Here is a 17,594-nt window from a genome sequence, read left to right as displayed (position 1 = left end):
AGGCAGGTTAAGTCGCCACCATCTCCAACTTCTCTTCCTCTCCTCCTCCTCCTCCTCCTCCTCCTCCTCCTCCTCTTCTTCCGTCTCTTCCCATGGCCAATTCTTTCGTATCCTTCACCCGATGCCTCGCCTCACCCCAGGTTACAGACAGGCAGCAGGGACACACACACACACACACACACACACACACACACGCGCACACACACACACACACACACACACACACACAGGGCACGCACGCACACTGGGGCTGCAAAACGAAAGAAAAAAAAAGGTGCAATAAAGTGTGGGGAAGGCATGAGAGGGGGAGGACCAGAACCGACCGAGCGAGGTAAAATGTCAGCGGGTCTGGCGGCGTTTCATATGAAGTGCGTTGCCTTGGTGAATCTTCTTCCCTGAGGCTGTACATTGGTCGGGTCGGGAGGTCAAGCAGGTGAAAGGCAAACAAGCTGTGAGAGGCAAGCTGGGAGGGAAGGTGAGTGAGGGAATGAGGGAGAGAGGCATGGAGGGAAGGAGGGGCTTTGTGGGAAGAAGGGGGGAGGACTTGGATGGAGAGGAGAGAAGGAGGAGGGAAGGAGGAGGAGGAAGAAAGGGAAGTACTTGCTGCAAAAGGTGAAAATAGGTATCGGAATGAGAAATGAGAAACAGGGAATGCTGGTGAAGGTGAGTGAGTGAGAGAGACAGAGACGGACAAACGGAGGGAAAGGAAAGGTCTGAGGAGGAGTGAGGCAAGGGAACGCTTCAGACGGAAAAGGAACAGAGGGAAATAGAGAAATGGGGGTTAATATGAGGAAACCAGAACTGAGGAGGAGAAAGATGAACGAGTATGAGAGAGAAGGAGACAGGCGTGGGAAACTGAAGAAACCTACACTGAAAAATGAAAACGAAAAAAATGAACAATACGAACAAGACTCGAAAAAAATGAACAAGAAACAACGAAATGGAATGAAAAGAAAAGAAAATCACTCACACAGACCGAAAAGAGAAATGAAACGAAACAGAAAAGTAGAAGAGAAAGTATGGAGGAGAGAGGGAGACAATAACAATCACAAACGAATGAAAAACACGAAACAATGAAATGCAAAGAAAGAGAAAGAAAAAAAGACATGAAATCGAACTGGGGTGACATAAAGAAAAATTGGAGGTGGAATGAGAGGAATGGGGGGTGGAGGAGTGGGTGGTGTGTGACTGGGGTGGGGGAAAGGTGGGAAGGGGACATCACCAAGCCTGCAGCGAGTGTCGGGGCGGCGAGGACACACGAAACACCTGCCAAAAAAGGAAGACAGAGACACTCAAGGACACGGGGCCGGAATTTTACGGTGCCGCGAAGTGACGAAAATTATAGTTAAGAGAGAGAGAGAGAGAGAGAGAGAGAGAGAGAGAGAGAGAGAGAGAGAGAGTTGCACTGGCCGCCATTACCCCGTCAAACTGCCTGACTGCCTCACCATTAGTAGTTCCCAGCATTCTTTCCTCACGAACGATTGAAAACCTGTTGGACGCTTGCTCACTCGCACCTCTCTCTCTCTCTCACTCACACACACACACACACACACACACACACGAGGAATGAGAAGTGAGGGAAAGTCAGAGAAAGAGAGAGAGGACGATAGGAGTGGCGACGCGGTAGGGATGCGACAGGAATACTTCTCTTTTATTTATTGATCACTGCCGTCTCTCTTGGCCAATCGCCGGGACTTAAAAGGCTGGTAAAGCAACGAGAGGAGTGGCGGAGTGGTTGAGTGACCGCCTCTCCCCTTGGCTACTCGGCCCTAACTGGAGACTGGGGACTAAGAGGAGGGGAGGGAAGGGAGTTGAAGAGGTGATAGTGATGGTGATAGAACATGGGGTGGAATAACTAGGTAGACACACGCAACTCAGTGTTCGTTCTTCAGAGAGAGAGAGAGAGAGAGAGAGAGAGAGAGAGAGAGAGAGAGAGAGAGAGAGAGAGAGAGAGAGAGAGAGAGAACAATGATGAGAATAGAAAGCCAGACAGTGTGAAGAAATGAAGAGAAATGAGGAAGAAGATAGAAGAAGAAGGAGGAGTAGGAGGAGGAAGTGGAGAAGGAGGAAGGTGTAACTATGACGAGTGACAGACAAGAATCACAAAATGCAGCCTCTGACGAATAACGGTACTGTCTGCCTGTCTGTCTGTCTGTCTGTCTGTGCGTGTGTATGTAGGTATATCTGCTCAAAACATTAGTAACACATCGAACTCGCCTTTCAAAAATCACAATACATAATCAAATCACGCATCACCAGTTTCAAATATCAACGTACAATTCTTTACATTACAAACTGATTTTAACCAATAACAGAAAATCACACGAAAAAACAGAGAAATATAGTGATGTGAGAGAGAGAGAGAGAGAGAGAGAGAGAGAGAGAGAGAGAGAGAGAGACAGCTCATTATACATATAGTCACAGATAAGGACTTGTATGGGTAATCTTATGCATTCTGGAGCCATTGTGTGGGTCGCGAGGGGAAGCGGGTACCCACACTGTCTGGTACAGAGACAGTACCCGCTTGGAGGTGTCATGCGGGTACTTACTCACTCGCTCACTGCTTATGGGGGAAGGAAATGGCGGGTATTAGCAGAAGCCATTTCCAGTGATGACATCCCGCTGTGATTTCCAGGTATTTTTCATTATCTTAATTGCTACTTTTGTTTTTATTGTTGTTAGTTTGCTTCGTGTCTTCGTCATGTGTGGGATTTTTTCTTCCAGATTATTTATTGTTATTAATTCTTTTCTTTTTCCTATTAATGTTATTACTCCATTAGTTTTCACATTTTTTATCTATTCTTATCTATCCCCTTCTTGTTTATTATTTATTCTTTACATTAGTTCTTTCTATGAGTTTTTTTTACATATTCTTTCATGTTTGCTCTATTTTTTGTGGTTTGAAAGGCTGTGTTTTACTTTTTTTCTCATTATTTTGCATTTCTATCTTTTAACCTTCCATATCATCAGTTACCATCAAAGTCTATGATAACTACTTATCTTATCTATCTATATCACGCATCGTCTATCCTTCCCTCTCTTCTCCAGTACTTAAACCGATGACAAACCTTGAAGTAATGGTGTTTATTCTGCCTCGTCTCCTTACCAGTCCTTGAAATGAAGTTTAAGCGGTGATAAGTAAGTCTTTAATCACAGTTGACGGCCTGTTCTCACATCTACACCTTGATTAGTGTTACCTGTACCTTACTTCCTCCTCGACGCGCATAAGCACCTAATGGCCTCGTTACATTTGTCATCATTACGTCCCTTGTCTTCCTCTAGATGTCTCTGTCTCTCGTGTTTCCGCCACCAACCGTTTCCTCCCTACACGGCCTCTCTATTTCCTCCTTCCTTCTTCCTCCTCATATGTCTCCGTCGCTGTTTCTTTCGTCTCTCTTTCCTCTCATTTCCTTTCTCATCTGTACTTTTCTTTTTTTTTCTACTAGTTTTCTCTTTAGTATTTGTCTCTTTTTTTTCTGCGTTGCTCCACATTCTTCTCCCTTTTTCTTCCTCCTCCTCCAACACTACCTTTTCTCCACCCACATGTTCTGGCTCACACACCTGAGCTCACAGATTCATCACTCACCCGCAGCTGTCTCATTCACCACCACACACACTCATCTCATACCTCTTTACCTCCCTCCTCCTCCTCTCCTCCACACAATACTCACTTTGTCTGCTCTCTCATCACCTCTCCGCTTCCTCCTCCTACTCTTCTATTACTACTACTGGTACTACTACCACTACTACTACTACTACTACTATTACTACTATTGGTGGTCTCTTTCCGTCTGTTAAACGCCTTCTCTCTCTTTTTCTCTCCCTTTTTTCTAGTTTTCATCTACAACCTCTATTATTTCTCTTTCTCTTCCACTGCTTTTGCTCTTCCTCCCCCTCATCTTCCACTATCTCACCTCCTCCTCCTCCTCCTCCTCCTCCTCCTCCTTCTGCCTTAGTCGTGCTTTCCTCTCCCTCTCCCCCCGTCACCTGCCACACGCGACAGGTATCTCTGCCACCACTCACTGAATCAACAGTTTTATTTTCGATCCACAGGTTTTATTTCCCATGAATTGAGATTTACTGCATAAGTGGACTTTAAGGACTTGTAGCGAGACTCGGGGAAGACGTAGAATTGGCGTGTACAAGTCGAGGTACTTATAAAATTTCGAAACGCATGCAATTCGATACGATAAAGTGCCTGGGAACTTAAATATTGCTTCTCATTTTTCGTCTGGGTATCTATAAAGAGGGAAAGAGAAAGAATACAAATAGTCGTAATAAAAGAAAGGTATATAGAATCACAAAACACATCAAATACAATATGCTTGGAAACTAATATAGCCCCCGATTTTTCTACCAAATATCTAAAAAAAATGAAAAAAGAACAAGAAATCACAACCAAAAAAGTCAAATTAAACCAGAAAACACATGTAGATAATAGAAAAGAACAGAAAAACTACAGTACCACATTCAAACTCCCTTCCGCGTATGCACACAAAACAAAACTGAACTGGACTGCGCTTCAAACAAAAACAAGACTCCGAAGGTCCAGCATTTCATATCAAGTTCCCACGATGGAGAAGAGGATCACGGGAGGGAGAGGGAGAGAGGGAGGGAGAGGGAGAAGGAGGCTCGTGAAATACCGTTTACTTAATGGTATCAGAGAGGACAACCTTGGAAGAAACCCGTTTTTGAGAGCACAATGAGAGTTACGAAGCGAGGAAGAACACGGGGCGATGGTGAGGGGGATGGTGACGGATCGGAGACGGTGACGGTGACAGGTGACTTGCGGCTACGTAGGAACATGAGGAAGGTGAAGGGGAGGAGCGAAGAGGTTAGGAGGTGAAGGGGAGGCAGTGAAGGGGCGCCAGGGTACAGGGGCGTGACAGGGGCGGTGATAAAGGTGTTATGAGACGCCCAGGTAACCAAAGCCGCCTCTAGACAGGAAAAGAGAGCGTTCAGGCGTGTAAAAGTGACTCGTAAGCAGAGCCTGAGGACACACACACACACACACACACACACACACACACACACACACACACACACACACCACAAACACCTAAACAAAAAAACAAACCACACACAACACCCAAATAAAGCGACTCTGGAGCGCCCCCCAAAAAAAGACGAAAACCAAATTGAAAATAAAAAGAAAGAATCGAAGAGGCAGAAAAAAGAGTGGAATAAAAAGAACACCTATCACCTTGCTACAGCGAAACCAACAGTCAGGTATCGAGAACTGATTTCAGGCACTGGTTAGGTCAACAAGAGGTGCGGTAAGACGTCACACTCAGAGAAGGCAAAAAAAAAAACCTTGCTACTTTTTTGTTGACTATCAGTACACTTTATAGATCCTCCCATCCCAAGACGCAGGAAAGAAGCAGAGGAAGAAAAGAGAAGGAGGGAGATGATGGAAAAGGAAGACACGATTAAAGGAAGAGATGCAATTGAGTTAGAAATACAAGATGTGGAGAAGGAAGGATATCAAGAAGGAATGAGAGAAAGAAGTGTAGAAAGTTAAAAGGGAAGAAAGAATGATAAAAAGGAAATAATGAAGGACTTAAACCTTTCTGAATTGTAGAAAAAGAAAAGGAAATAATAAAGAGTGGAAAAATAAGGTCAGAAAAATAACTGAACTTCACGAAATAGAGAGTAAAAGACACAGAAGAAAAGAAAATAGATCTGAATACAGGAAGAAAAATATATGACCAAAATTGAAGAAGGAAAGACAAGAGAAGAATGAAAAGATAGGAAATGATACAGAAATCATTGAACTACAGCAGGAAATAGAAAAAAAGACATAGAAGATAAGAAAAACATGAATACAAGAGAAAAAGTATGCGATGACCTCAAATAAAGAAAGGAGGAGAGGGGAAAATAAGGGAAAATAGGAAAAAAGATCAATGGAAAGAAAAAGGTAAAAAACTCACACCTTTTCACTCCAATACTCCTAAAATTGTGTATATTTTCTCACTTTCCCTCTTTGCACTGTCCCATAAAACAAATAAGAAAAGCAGGTAAATAGACAAACCTTATAATAATCCCTTCAGTTCTATGCCGCATTTTCTTATTCATTCTTGTTACTATTTAGGCGATTTCATACAGCTTCAGAAACATACGTGGGGATGAGAATAGTAAAGACTGGCCATTAATATACTCTTCCTAATGTAAATAAAATAATCTAATCATACACAAAAATCGTGATAAAATTGCGTCTCAATATTGAAGAGGTTAAACTGAATTCTCGTAGCAAAGTCTCCAAAACTCGAGCAAAAAATGGGAGTAAGGAGTGGCCAAAGTAGTTGTTTAGATTTGTAACATCCACTGACTTCCTCTTCACACAACGCCTTCCAGTGACTCCCAATGACTCGGTGACTAGATGAGAAGTTTATTGTCAGCTGGACTTGTTGACTCGCCTCTGAAGGACACACTACTTGTTTTTGTGTTCCCTCTTTTCTTCTGTTTTCCTTTCTTTTTTTATCTTTGTTTATCTTGCTTATCTTTGTCCATTTGTTTCTCAGTCATCTTTACTATTTTTCTTCTATCCTTTGTTAGTTTTTGTTCATGTTTTCTTATTCATTCTTCATTTATTTATTTTCTCTCTATCTCTCATATTTATCATCTCTACTGCTTGTTTATATTTTTGGCTTTCTTTTTTTTTCTATTATCTTATATATTATCGTCCGTGTAGTTATTCCTTTCTTCCTTATTAACCTCATCCCCGCCCCCCCTCTCTCTCTCTAATGTACATATTACTACCAGCACATTTGTATCGTTTATGCCTTTTTTTTTCTCTACTTATTCTTCCTCCTTTTATCGCGTTGTTTTACTGCTGGTTTTACTACTTTGCTGATCGTTTATCTCTCCTTTTCTTCTCTTCGTCTTCTCGCTGTTTTATTCCTCTTTTTTTTCGTCTCCATTCCTTATTCTGTTCACTTATTCTATCTGTCTGTTTTTTTTTATTTATCATCCTCTTCCTACTCCCAGTATCATTAACGCTGCCTACCTTTTTCCTTTTGCTTTATTCTCTATTCTTCTGTTCCCTTTCCTTCTCCCCAGATGACACTATAAAACTATTTCCTCTTCCTCACTCTTTTATCCTCATCTTCCTCTTCCTTTTTACTTCCATAACGTCCTCCTCTTCCTCCTTCTCGCTTCTCCCCATTTCGCTACCATCATCCTCCTCATTTTTCTACCATTCTTCTCTTCCTCCTCCCTCTTCACGCTCTCTCACACTCCCTTTACAATGAGTCTTTATCCTGAGAGTCATAACACGCGGGATCTCCATCGCTTCTCGTCATATCATCGTCATTTCTTGCAAGTCCCGGAGAAGTCACTTTTTAAACCCTCCCCACCGCCCGATGACTCTTGCTTGTGGCGGGAAAAGGCGCAGCTGTCGTAGGTAGGTGGGTGGAAGGGTGGATGAGTGGATGAACTCTCTCTCTCTCTCTCTCTCTCTCTCTCTCTCTCTCTCTCTCTCTCTCTCTCTCTTTCTCTCTCTCTCACATCAGATAATAATTTCTCACTACGCTTTCAATAATTCTTGTTCATTTTAGCCTGACGGAGCTGGATCAGGCGACTCAAAAGCTTTAGATGCCTGGAGCAAAAATGATCCTCACACACTGTAAGAGAAGGAGGAAGAAGAGGAGGAGGAGGAGGAGGAGAAGGAGGAACACTATGTACCCTGTATCAAGTTCCCTCTAAACATAATGCAATTTTTATAATGCGTATGATTGTCAGGTACAGATTGAGACCTCGCCCTACCCTGGGACTGCAATCTGAGGCCGCCTTACCTATTGTGATTATTAATAATGACAACTTCCTGGAGTGAAGTGAAGGGGACACGTCAGCCGCGGCGAAATAAAGGGAAGTGGAGACTCGTAAAGCAACTAAGGTGGAGAAAATGAGACAGGTTTATTTTGAAGTTAATAAAAAGATAAATGTAACGTAAGTGAAGCCCAAAAAAGAGACGAGGTGAAGAAAATGAAGCCTAAGAGGTGATACTGTGGTTGTTTATCGTGAAGCAGACTCGCGGGTTAAGATACAAAGGTAATTGAAACCACTGGAGTAAAAACAAAACGAAGCCGAAAACATTACATTCACGTGTCATTAAAGTGAATAAAGTGAAAACGAAGCAGAAACCATTATATTCCGACTACTTACTTCAATGACACGTGATACTACAGTAAATCTAAGTATGAGAACCCTTAAAATTAAACAAAATCCTCTAAACGTGACTAGTTAAGGAAAACAAAGCATTAAAAGTGATAGTCTACCTATTACTCATTCCTTTTCCCTTTTTTTATAACGTGTGTGTGCGTCCGTGAGTGTGTGAGGCGTTGGGAGGCGAGGCAGTAACGGGGAGAGGTAAATTGGCTCCACCTGTTTACTTTTTTTGTCCCTTGGAGGAGCGATGGGACAAGGACAAGTTTTTTATCCCCTCTTTTCTTTCTTCGCTCAGACAGACTCATCTTCCGCGTTGAGTTGCCGAATGTCGCGCTACCGTCCAATTATCTCATTTTCCTTCGCACCAATTAACAGATCTTCCTCAAACCTAATTGGCTGAGAGAGATGCCCCGCTAAACACGAAAACCAATAAAAGTAAGGAAAGGAGTAAGCAAGATGGTAAAAAGGTCACGTTTATGCAGTCCTTAAGTGTTTTAACGGCTTCATAATTACTGTCTTATTATTAACGTGGGAATTAGATCAGATACGGATGCTAAACTGCTAGACGCGCCATCACCTTCTGTAGTAGTAGTAGTAGTAGTAGTAGTAGTAGTAGAAATTTGTCATACTTCTTTTGTAACATTTCCCCTTTATCAGTTTCCTTATCAATTACTTTTCTATCTCTCATATCAACGTAAATTTCAGCTGAACCATATCATTTTCAGTAACAATAGCAGTAGTAGTAGTAGTAGTAGTAGTAGTAGTAGTAGTAGGAGGAGGAGGAGGAGGAGGAGAGACCGTGCAGAAAATTTTGACGTGGTACATTTTTTTCCTCCTCTTTTCTCTGTTATTAAGTGAGAATCTGAACGAGGTACGTGTCTTGGTGCGTCACAGAGAGGCAGTGAGGCGCACCAGGCCTTCTCAGGAAATCAAGTAGAATCACTCAACTCACAAGAGCGAAGAAGAAGCGTGAGAAAGAGTGAGTTTTGTCCCACCTTGATCTCTCTTCTCTTTCTCCTCCTCTTCCTCTTCCAAGGTAATCAGAGTGTGTCAGGTGAGGTGCAGGGCAGGTGACAATAATTACAGGTAAGGTAGTGTGGTTGTGGTAGCGAGGACAGCCAGTAGTGAGGTGACATTGGCAAGACATTTGATAGTGGTGATAGTGATGATAAATGCAGCCGTGTCGCCAAGTGGTGGTGATCGATGTGGTGAGATGCAGTGAAGGGTGCTGATGCCCAAACTGGTGAATGTAGCAGTGAGTGTGATTGGTGATTGGTGGTGGTGGCGAGCGTTGCGTGTGGTGATGAGGTGACGTGGTGATGGTGACATGGAGCTCTCTCGTGTGTGGTGAGTGATGGCGACTCGTGATGGTATGTAATATGACAAGATTAATGTTCTCGTATTGCGGAAACAACTGAAGAGGAAAAAAATAGGCCGAGACGAGAGAGAGAGAGAGAGAGAGAGAGAGAGAGAGAGAGAGAGAGAGAGAGACTACATATACAACAAAATAAATTAAACACAATATAAAAAATCAAACTGAATGAAAAACAAAAAAAAAATAAGGAAAAGAAAGCGGAAAATAGATACGAGAATGAAAGAAAACGAAAACCCAGTCAAACAAGGGAGAATTTTCACAACATTACGTAAAGGAACGACTGGATGCTTAAAGGAACGCCTCCACGTAATCCAAGGGAACGTGAGGTGGGAATTATTGGCAGTCGAGGATTTGCAGGCGAGGGGGACGGTTGTGTGAGTCTCTAGGGTGGAGGGGGGGTGAAAAGAGAGAGAGAGAGAGAGAGAGAATTGCCTGTTTTTTTTTGTCTCTACTATACAAAAGAATGCTCTCTCTCTCTCTCTCTCTCTCTCTCTCTCTCTCTCTCTCTCTCTCTCTCTCTCTCTCTCTCTCTCGCTCGCTAACAAAAAATAATGCATCTTTTTTTCTTTTACTCCATTCTCTCCTTTTCTTTCTTTAATTTTTTTTGCTTTTTTTTATAACTGTTTACTAACAATTAGCGGGCGGCGGAGGTAAAAGGAGAGACAAACAGAGAAGGGAAGGGAAGGGAAGGGAAGGGATGGGAGGGAGGAGAGGAGTGTGGGAAGAGAAGGGAATGACACAGAGAAATGGGTGAGGAAGAGAAAGGAGGAAGATGGAAGAGAATATCAATGAAGGAAAGGAACAAATAAAGAAAAATATTTGGTGCTTACTGAATGATCATGATAATAAATATAACAACAACAATAATAACAGCAACAACAACAACAACAACAACAGTAAAGGATGAACGTTAGATAAGACGGAAGTAAACACAAAATTTGAGGTATTTCTATACAAAAAGATCAATAAACATCAACAATTTCACCATTAGTATTTCACTTTAACCAAGAACCTGTGTTGAAAATAAGACGAAAAAGAAAAGAGAGGAAAAAGCTCACGAGAGGAAGAGCATTGCAAGACTTGATATTCATACCTCAAATATACTTAACCCAGAAAACCTTTGTAATAAGAGGAAAAAAAACATCAATAATTAATACTCGTAACTCTCCTACCTGGCATGAACACGTAATGGACTCGTGTTAAGAATTTCGTCACAATCATACACTCGATTTTATTATTATTCGTAAAGGTGGAGAGGTATGAAGCCTTTATTCCCACAATGTTACGCTCAGTTTCCTTTTCCCCATCACCTGAGGAAGCTGAAGTGAGCGAAGCGTGGCGAAAAATACAGGTGTGATAATAGCAATAATAATGAAGTTTTTCGTCCCCTCGCCAGGTGTGACAACAAGTGTATCCGCTAATGAATGACTGGTGGAAAAAGGTGACCCGCTTCATTTAGTCTGACATGTTTCGAAAATTATGTTCGGAAATGTCAAAAAAAAAAAATCGAATGACTCTTTGTAAACTTTGACAATGCGTAGTTAAGTAATAGTATTTTTTGTTGCTATTTCAGATTTATGAGTGTGTTTCTTTCTGTCGCCCCAAAATTTTACATCTGTGCATTAGATTTTCAGTTTCATTGAAAAACCAACAGCGAGGAAAATCACCTTTAATATACCTGAGCATTATGGCGGGTTTTGGTGGCCATTTATACAAAAAGATGTCAAATGAAAGGTGATGACGATAGGAGAAAAACAGATAAAGAAAAAATAACAAGAATAACAAGGAAGAAAAGTACCTTAAACTTTCATAAATTTTGTTGTTGATGAAAGAAAGGGGAAAGAAGAGGAAGAAAAACAGAAAGGAAGATATATGAGAATTTGGAGGAAAGTGTCAAATGAAAGCTGGCGATGATAAGAAGACACAAAAGTAAAAATAATGCTGGGGAAAACAGAATACAGGAAAAATACCTTAGATTTATGTGGATTTCATTGGTTTCCTTTCTTTTTTTGGGAGAATAAAAGCTGGCGATGATACGATGAATAAATAACAAGGAAAAATAACGGCAAGAAAACAAGAGGAGCAGAAAATATAGGAAAAGTACCTTAGATATATTAAAATTTGTAAGGATTCCATTGGTTGACTTTCTTTTCAGGCAGGATGAAAACTGACGATGATACGAGAAATTGATAAAAAGAAAAGAAAATAACGGTAAGAAAAACAAGAATACTAACAGTCCTTTATAACCTCGAAGACAAAAAAATATCATAAAAAAAGCAAGAAAATAGGATTCCAGATTTACAGGGGAGATTTGCAGGTAAACACGCCCTTCTTACCGCTACCAGAGAGATGGACTTCTGGCGGGGACTGGGAGACACTTGAGAGGGCGAGGGAGTGACACCCGAGGCGACACCCGACACACTGACACACTCGCTGCCAACCGCACCCGACACTCCGACAGATATTGATACTTTCCCGATAGAACCACGAAACTCGGCTGATGATACGGAGCTATTAGACTTGTTCGGGAGGTTTGAGTATGTCTGTCTGTCTGTCTGTGTGTCTGTGTCTGTATGTTCGTGTGTCTTTATGCATTTTTGTGTGTTCGTCTGTCTATTTAGATAAGAAAATAATGAAAATTATTCGAGCCTCTCTCTCTCTCTCTCTCTCTCTCTCTCTCTCTCTCTCTAATGTGGCATGAGCTTTAGCCAACATTTTTTTCTTATCTCCCTCGCTCTTTCTCTCTTTCTTCCTTTGGTCAACACACACACACACACACACACACACACACACACACACACACACACCATGACACACTAACATGGTGGTCACACACAGCTTAGCAGGGTGAATGGTGGCTCGGAAGAGGAGGGAGAGAAGAAGAGAGAGGGAGAGGTGAAGAGAGGGATGGATTGGTGCAGAAGTGTTGTGAAGAGGCTCATAAGAGAGAAGGAAGAAGAGAAGAAGAGGGGAAGGACTCACTAGGAAAGGAAAGGGAAATGGGAAGGCACTGATGATGAAAGAGAGAAGAAATAATGCAAGAAATAAAAGGAATAAGATATAATCGCCACATAGAAATAAGAAAAGAAGTGGATAAGATGATAAAAATAAACAAATAGAAAATCATAAGATAACAAGCACACACACACACACACACACACACACACACGTACGCACAGACATCAACACCACGCTTATCTACCTCATCACCTTGTCACCACAACACCAGTATTCCCTTTCCTGATACAAAAATAGACAAATTCCAAAGCAATTTACAACACAGACAAAAAAACTAAATTACAACCTTCTGCAGGATACTGAAGAAGGTGAGTAAGAAGAAAAAAAAGGGTTCCATGCTGCAGGTAGAGGAAGGAACCGCTTTAGGGAGGAGGAGGAGGTGGTGGTGGTAGTGGAGGAGTAGGAGGTCAGGAGGAGGAGGAGAAGGACAAGGGGGAGAGGAGGGAAGGACGCCTTACTCGCCTCAGGGCTTGGGACTCCCTTAACCTGAAGACTCACACACACACACACACACACACACACACACGTACACAAACACACCGCGTATTTCCTCCTCTCGTCCCAGTGTTATGTGCTTCCTCTTTTGGGATGTCCTGGTATTAGATCACATTGTTTCGTATGTTTTAACTCTCCCCCCCTCTCTCTCTCTCTCTGGGCCCACCTTCCTTCTCTCTCCCGCGGGTTAAATCTCTCAAACGCATCGCTTCACCTGTGCATCCGGGAGCGTTACAAGACCAATTACCCCAAGGTGACTGTGTCCTCCCCATGTGTTTACAGCGCTGCCAGGGGGACACCGCCTCACCACTTCAGCCCTCGCCACCCCGCACTTCAACCCCACTGCCCACTGCTTACCTACGCCTATTACTTCACCCTATCCTTTCCTCATCCTTCTTTTTGTTCCTGGTTACTTTAAATTTCTCATGGTTTTTTTTTCTACTTTTTTATATCACTGTGTTCTTAGTTTTATTCTTTTTTCAGCGTTTTTATCCATTTTCTCTCCCTTTTCTTCTGTTTTTATACACACGTGTCTACGTCTTCTATATTCATCCTGGTCTTCGTTTATATTAATTTGCACAATATTTATTTTAATTCTTTTACCATGTTTTTCTATTTCCTCTCCTTCTCTCTCTCTCTCTCACCCTCAATCTCCTCTATTTCTAAATACATATTGTTACCTCTACCCAATCTTATCTTGCTCGTCTTCTTTTCTATCAATGTGTACTTATTTTCCTTTCTATTATCAGGTTTTTCTTTTATCTTTCTTTTTCTCACCCTCAATCTCTTCTATTTCTATACACATATTCTACGTCTACTATACTCAACCTTATCTTCCTCATCTTCTTTTATATCAATGTGTATTTAGTCTCCATTTTTCCAGCTTTTTCTATTTTCTCTCCCCTTCTCTTCTTTCATTCATTTCTACGTCTATTATCTTCAATCGTATCTTCCTTGTCTTCTTAGTTTTATTTTGATTCTTTTCTCTCTTTTTGTCTATCTTTCTTTACCTTACCTACATCCCATATTCTTTTCTCTCTTTTCCTTCAGATTCTTAGCGATTGCTCTTTTTCTTCTCTTCCTGTCTTCGTTTAAACATATCCTGTCTCTCCATTTTTGTTCAGTCTATCTATATTCCTCTCTACATTTATATTTTCTTACTTCTTCCTCTCTCCTCTTCTCTCCACACTGTTAATCTTCCGTCCTTGCTTGTTCTAGACCTTAATCTTTCAATTCTCACCCTTTCTCTACAATTTCTACTACTTCCATCTTCTTCCATCCGTTTTACTCGTCATTTTCCGTTGTTTTATTGCCACCGTCGTGTTTTTCTCTCATCGTTCCTCCATCTCTACGTCCTTCTGCCATCATTTTCTCTCCATCACCTACTTTTCTCCACCTCTCCCTCCACCCACTATTCTTACCTCCACTTCATTCTATTACTTGCTAGCCTCCACCTTTTTTTCTCTCTTCTCCATCTCTTACTCACTCACCTCCCTTACCTACTCCTCCCCCTTTTTTCTCTTCGTCTCCACTGTTTCTCTCGTTTCTTTGACCCTCATTGGCCACCCACATTTACTCATTTTTTCCTCTCTTCTGTCTTTCTCATTCTCTTTCCTGCTTCTTTTATTTCTATTGTTATTCCCTTCTTTCGGTTTTTCTGTCTCCGCTTCGTTATTATTTGCAAACATAACTTGTCTTCGGTTTTTTTGGGGGGTCTCTTTTACTTTTCCCACTTGCGTGTTTTTCTTTCTTTTCTCACCTCCTCGTCCACTGGTTACCTGACTCACTTACTATTCTTTTTCATGCCCCCTTTAATTACTGAGCCCGTTCGTTCCTTCGCACACACACACACACACTTTCAAACTCTCTTCGCACACGAGACCAAACATCCCATTGGTAGTCAAAGGGTGAAAACTGTCTTAAGCAATATAATCTGCAACTATTACACGATTTTTTACGGCGCCGAACGCTTGATAAACGAGCACACAGCTGAGGCAGAGTCGAAGACCTTCACTCGCTGGAGAAATTAGGTGGATAGATGCAAGAGGCGCGTTTAAAGACTGATTGGTTGGATGATGGTAATGCACTACAAACTATGACTGTGGTATGTGATGGGGATTGTTTAGAGCATTAGAGCTGATTGTGAAGGTTAGCTTGAGTTGGAAGTCACTCAGCACTTGCTGTCGGTTAGGTTAAGCAAGATATAAGCTGTTGGTCTGTTAAAATCATTTTTGATAGTAAGATGTACAAAAAAAAGAGAAAAGAGATTGCTACTGTATTTTCTGTCTAGGTATCGATATAGCACCAGTGTTTAGTTACTAAGCAGATTATAAGTTTAAGAACTGTTACGATCATCCTTTTTGATAACTGAAAATAGATTGCTACTGTATTTTTTGCTAGTAGATTGAAACTTGGTAAGATTTTCTCGTGATATCAGTGTGTGGTCCTAGAAACAAGAATGAATGTAAGCACACACACAAACTCCACGTTAAACAACCGTGTTATATTCTCTGATGAGTTGAGAGAATATGTTTTTACCATTGTAATCTTTAAAAGTATAGGGAGGCTGGAGATATACGTGCGTCTCGGCACATACACAAGCTTCACTTCTTTTTCCGCATAAAATATATATAAAAAAACGAGGCAAGTGTGTGGAAATCTCTTCACCTCACACGAATACTGGAGTGATGCTGGGAAGACTGAACGTTCGAGCGCAGGAACAAGATTTTCTGTTCTTCACCTGGCAACACGAGACACTTGTGTGGTAATCCTTCCAATCTTTTTCACCTCACGCCACGAGAAGAATCTTTTTTTGCACTACATTAGAAACATCCAGGTGAGATAGCCACGAGGGACGCGACTCACCAGAACATCTAAATGAGGTAGAGATAAGGAATTGTTTCTCGCGGGGAATATTCGCAGCATTCCCTGCCTCTCTTTCATCCCCCAGGCACCCGTTTAGCCTCCTTATGCATCCAAAAGAGCATCAGCCACCTTATCCTGCCGCACTGGCCCATCTCAGCGCCCCACACACTCGGGAAACTATGCAGTTATGGCTACTAATTCTTACTCTGAGATCATTTTCGGACATAAAACGGTGGAGGGAAGGAGCTACACCACAAACTAAAGCCTCCATTAACCACTTACGGAAGGTTAAGTGATTTTTTTTTTGTGTTGTTTCATATTTCATTACTCGGCGGTTTGTAATCCGAGGAAATGTGAAACTCTGGCTTAGTGGATCGTAAGCTTCTTCTCATGCATTCAAATTTGGAAATGTTTCGGGATCTGCATTTTTTCTCACTTTTTCTTCTTTTCTTTTCTTTGGCACGTGAAAAATAAAAGACAAAATCTTTGGATGCATTCTTCTGGTTGTGAAGTTAAAATGAATGCAAACTTGGACATTATATACTTTTTTGCCCTGCTATTAGTGAACACAGACACACACACACACACACACACACTAGTTTGTTTATCTACACTGCACCTATCAATATTTTTGCCAGAAACTATTCACCCAAAACACCAAATAAACACTAAATCTTTAACACCCAACGAAACACGAAGAATTCCACAAAGACGATAGAGAAACTGATCCAAACACTTAAAACTTTAGACTTTGCCAATCTTTTCCTCAGCAGAAGCATTCCTAATCCCACCACAAGATGTTTTAAAGACAAGCATAACACTCACCAGAGAAAGAGACGAGTAGAGGGGAGTAAGATCACAGTGGTCGCTCCAGAAAGACAATGCTCATGGTTCCTTGCAAACACTGGTCGCATATGTCACTACGATAACAGTTTGCTGCGGCACAAGTTACGCACACATCAGGCACGCCACTGCACCATTCGCTCGTCACCAGGTCACAATCTTTATACACTTAAGGGACTATTTCCCGGCTCAATATTCCTTGCTTTTTTCCAGAGAGCAGCGCGTTCCTAAGACCCAGTGGACTAAGGGAGGCTTCCGGACCCCTGAGAGAGCAACGCACAGATCCTACTCCTACGGCGGCCAGGGAAGCACTAGCCACCAGCTGTTGCGGGGAGCAGCGACAGGGCGAGGCGGCCGCACCCACCACCTCGCTCCCGATTGGTGCAGACACGCCCCCCCTCCCACATAGAGGTAAATCAGCCCTTGTGATTGGCTCCTCTCGTGGTCACAGGGCGTTTCTGGTTGGGGAGCTGGGCGTTTCCTCGGCGGGAGAGGAGGCGGCAACCCGCTAACTCGGTGTGGAAAGTTGAAGTTCTTGAGCATGTGAAGCAAAAACTGAGGGCTGAATCTTCATCGGGGAGCAGCTCACCCGCGCCCCCGACACAGGCCAGCCCAGGTCACCTCAGGGCGGCCCCACGCCAGCCCACGTCCTCACACTTTCCCAGGCCCTAAAACTGGCCCAGACACTACTCCGCCCGCCCCACATCACGCCCACGAGGGATGATAATGAAGGAAACTCGGACTATTGCTTGCTAATCTATTGAGTAGAAAGGCATGTCATAAAATTTGCATAAACACGCCAAGAAGTCCTGGAGATTTCAACGTCCAATAA

General features: G+C 42.2%; 1 protein-coding gene across 2 annotated transcripts in view; it reads right to left on the bottom strand.

Moving 5' to 3' along the window:
• Positions 1 to 17,083, bottom strand: part of LOC123507536 (Krueppel-like factor 12) — a 44,153-nt gene extending 27,070 nt beyond the window's left edge. For both annotated transcript variants that reach the window (XR_006675672.1, XM_045260457.1), the window contains exon 1: positions 16,745 to 17,083. The gene's annotated coding sequence lies outside the window, so the exon portion shown is untranslated. The remainder of the gene's footprint in view (positions 1 to 16,744) is intronic.
• Positions 17,084 to 17,594: the final 511 nt, after the last annotated feature.

Source organism: Portunus trituberculatus, chromosome 22 (genome assembly GCF_017591435.1).
Source record: "Portunus trituberculatus isolate SZX2019 chromosome 22, ASM1759143v1, whole genome shotgun sequence".
Taxonomy (NCBI): Eukaryota; Metazoa; Arthropoda; class Malacostraca; order Decapoda; family Portunidae; genus Portunus; species Portunus trituberculatus.
Note: the sequence above shows the minus strand (reverse complement) of the source record. Positions and strands in the feature narration are given on the sequence as shown.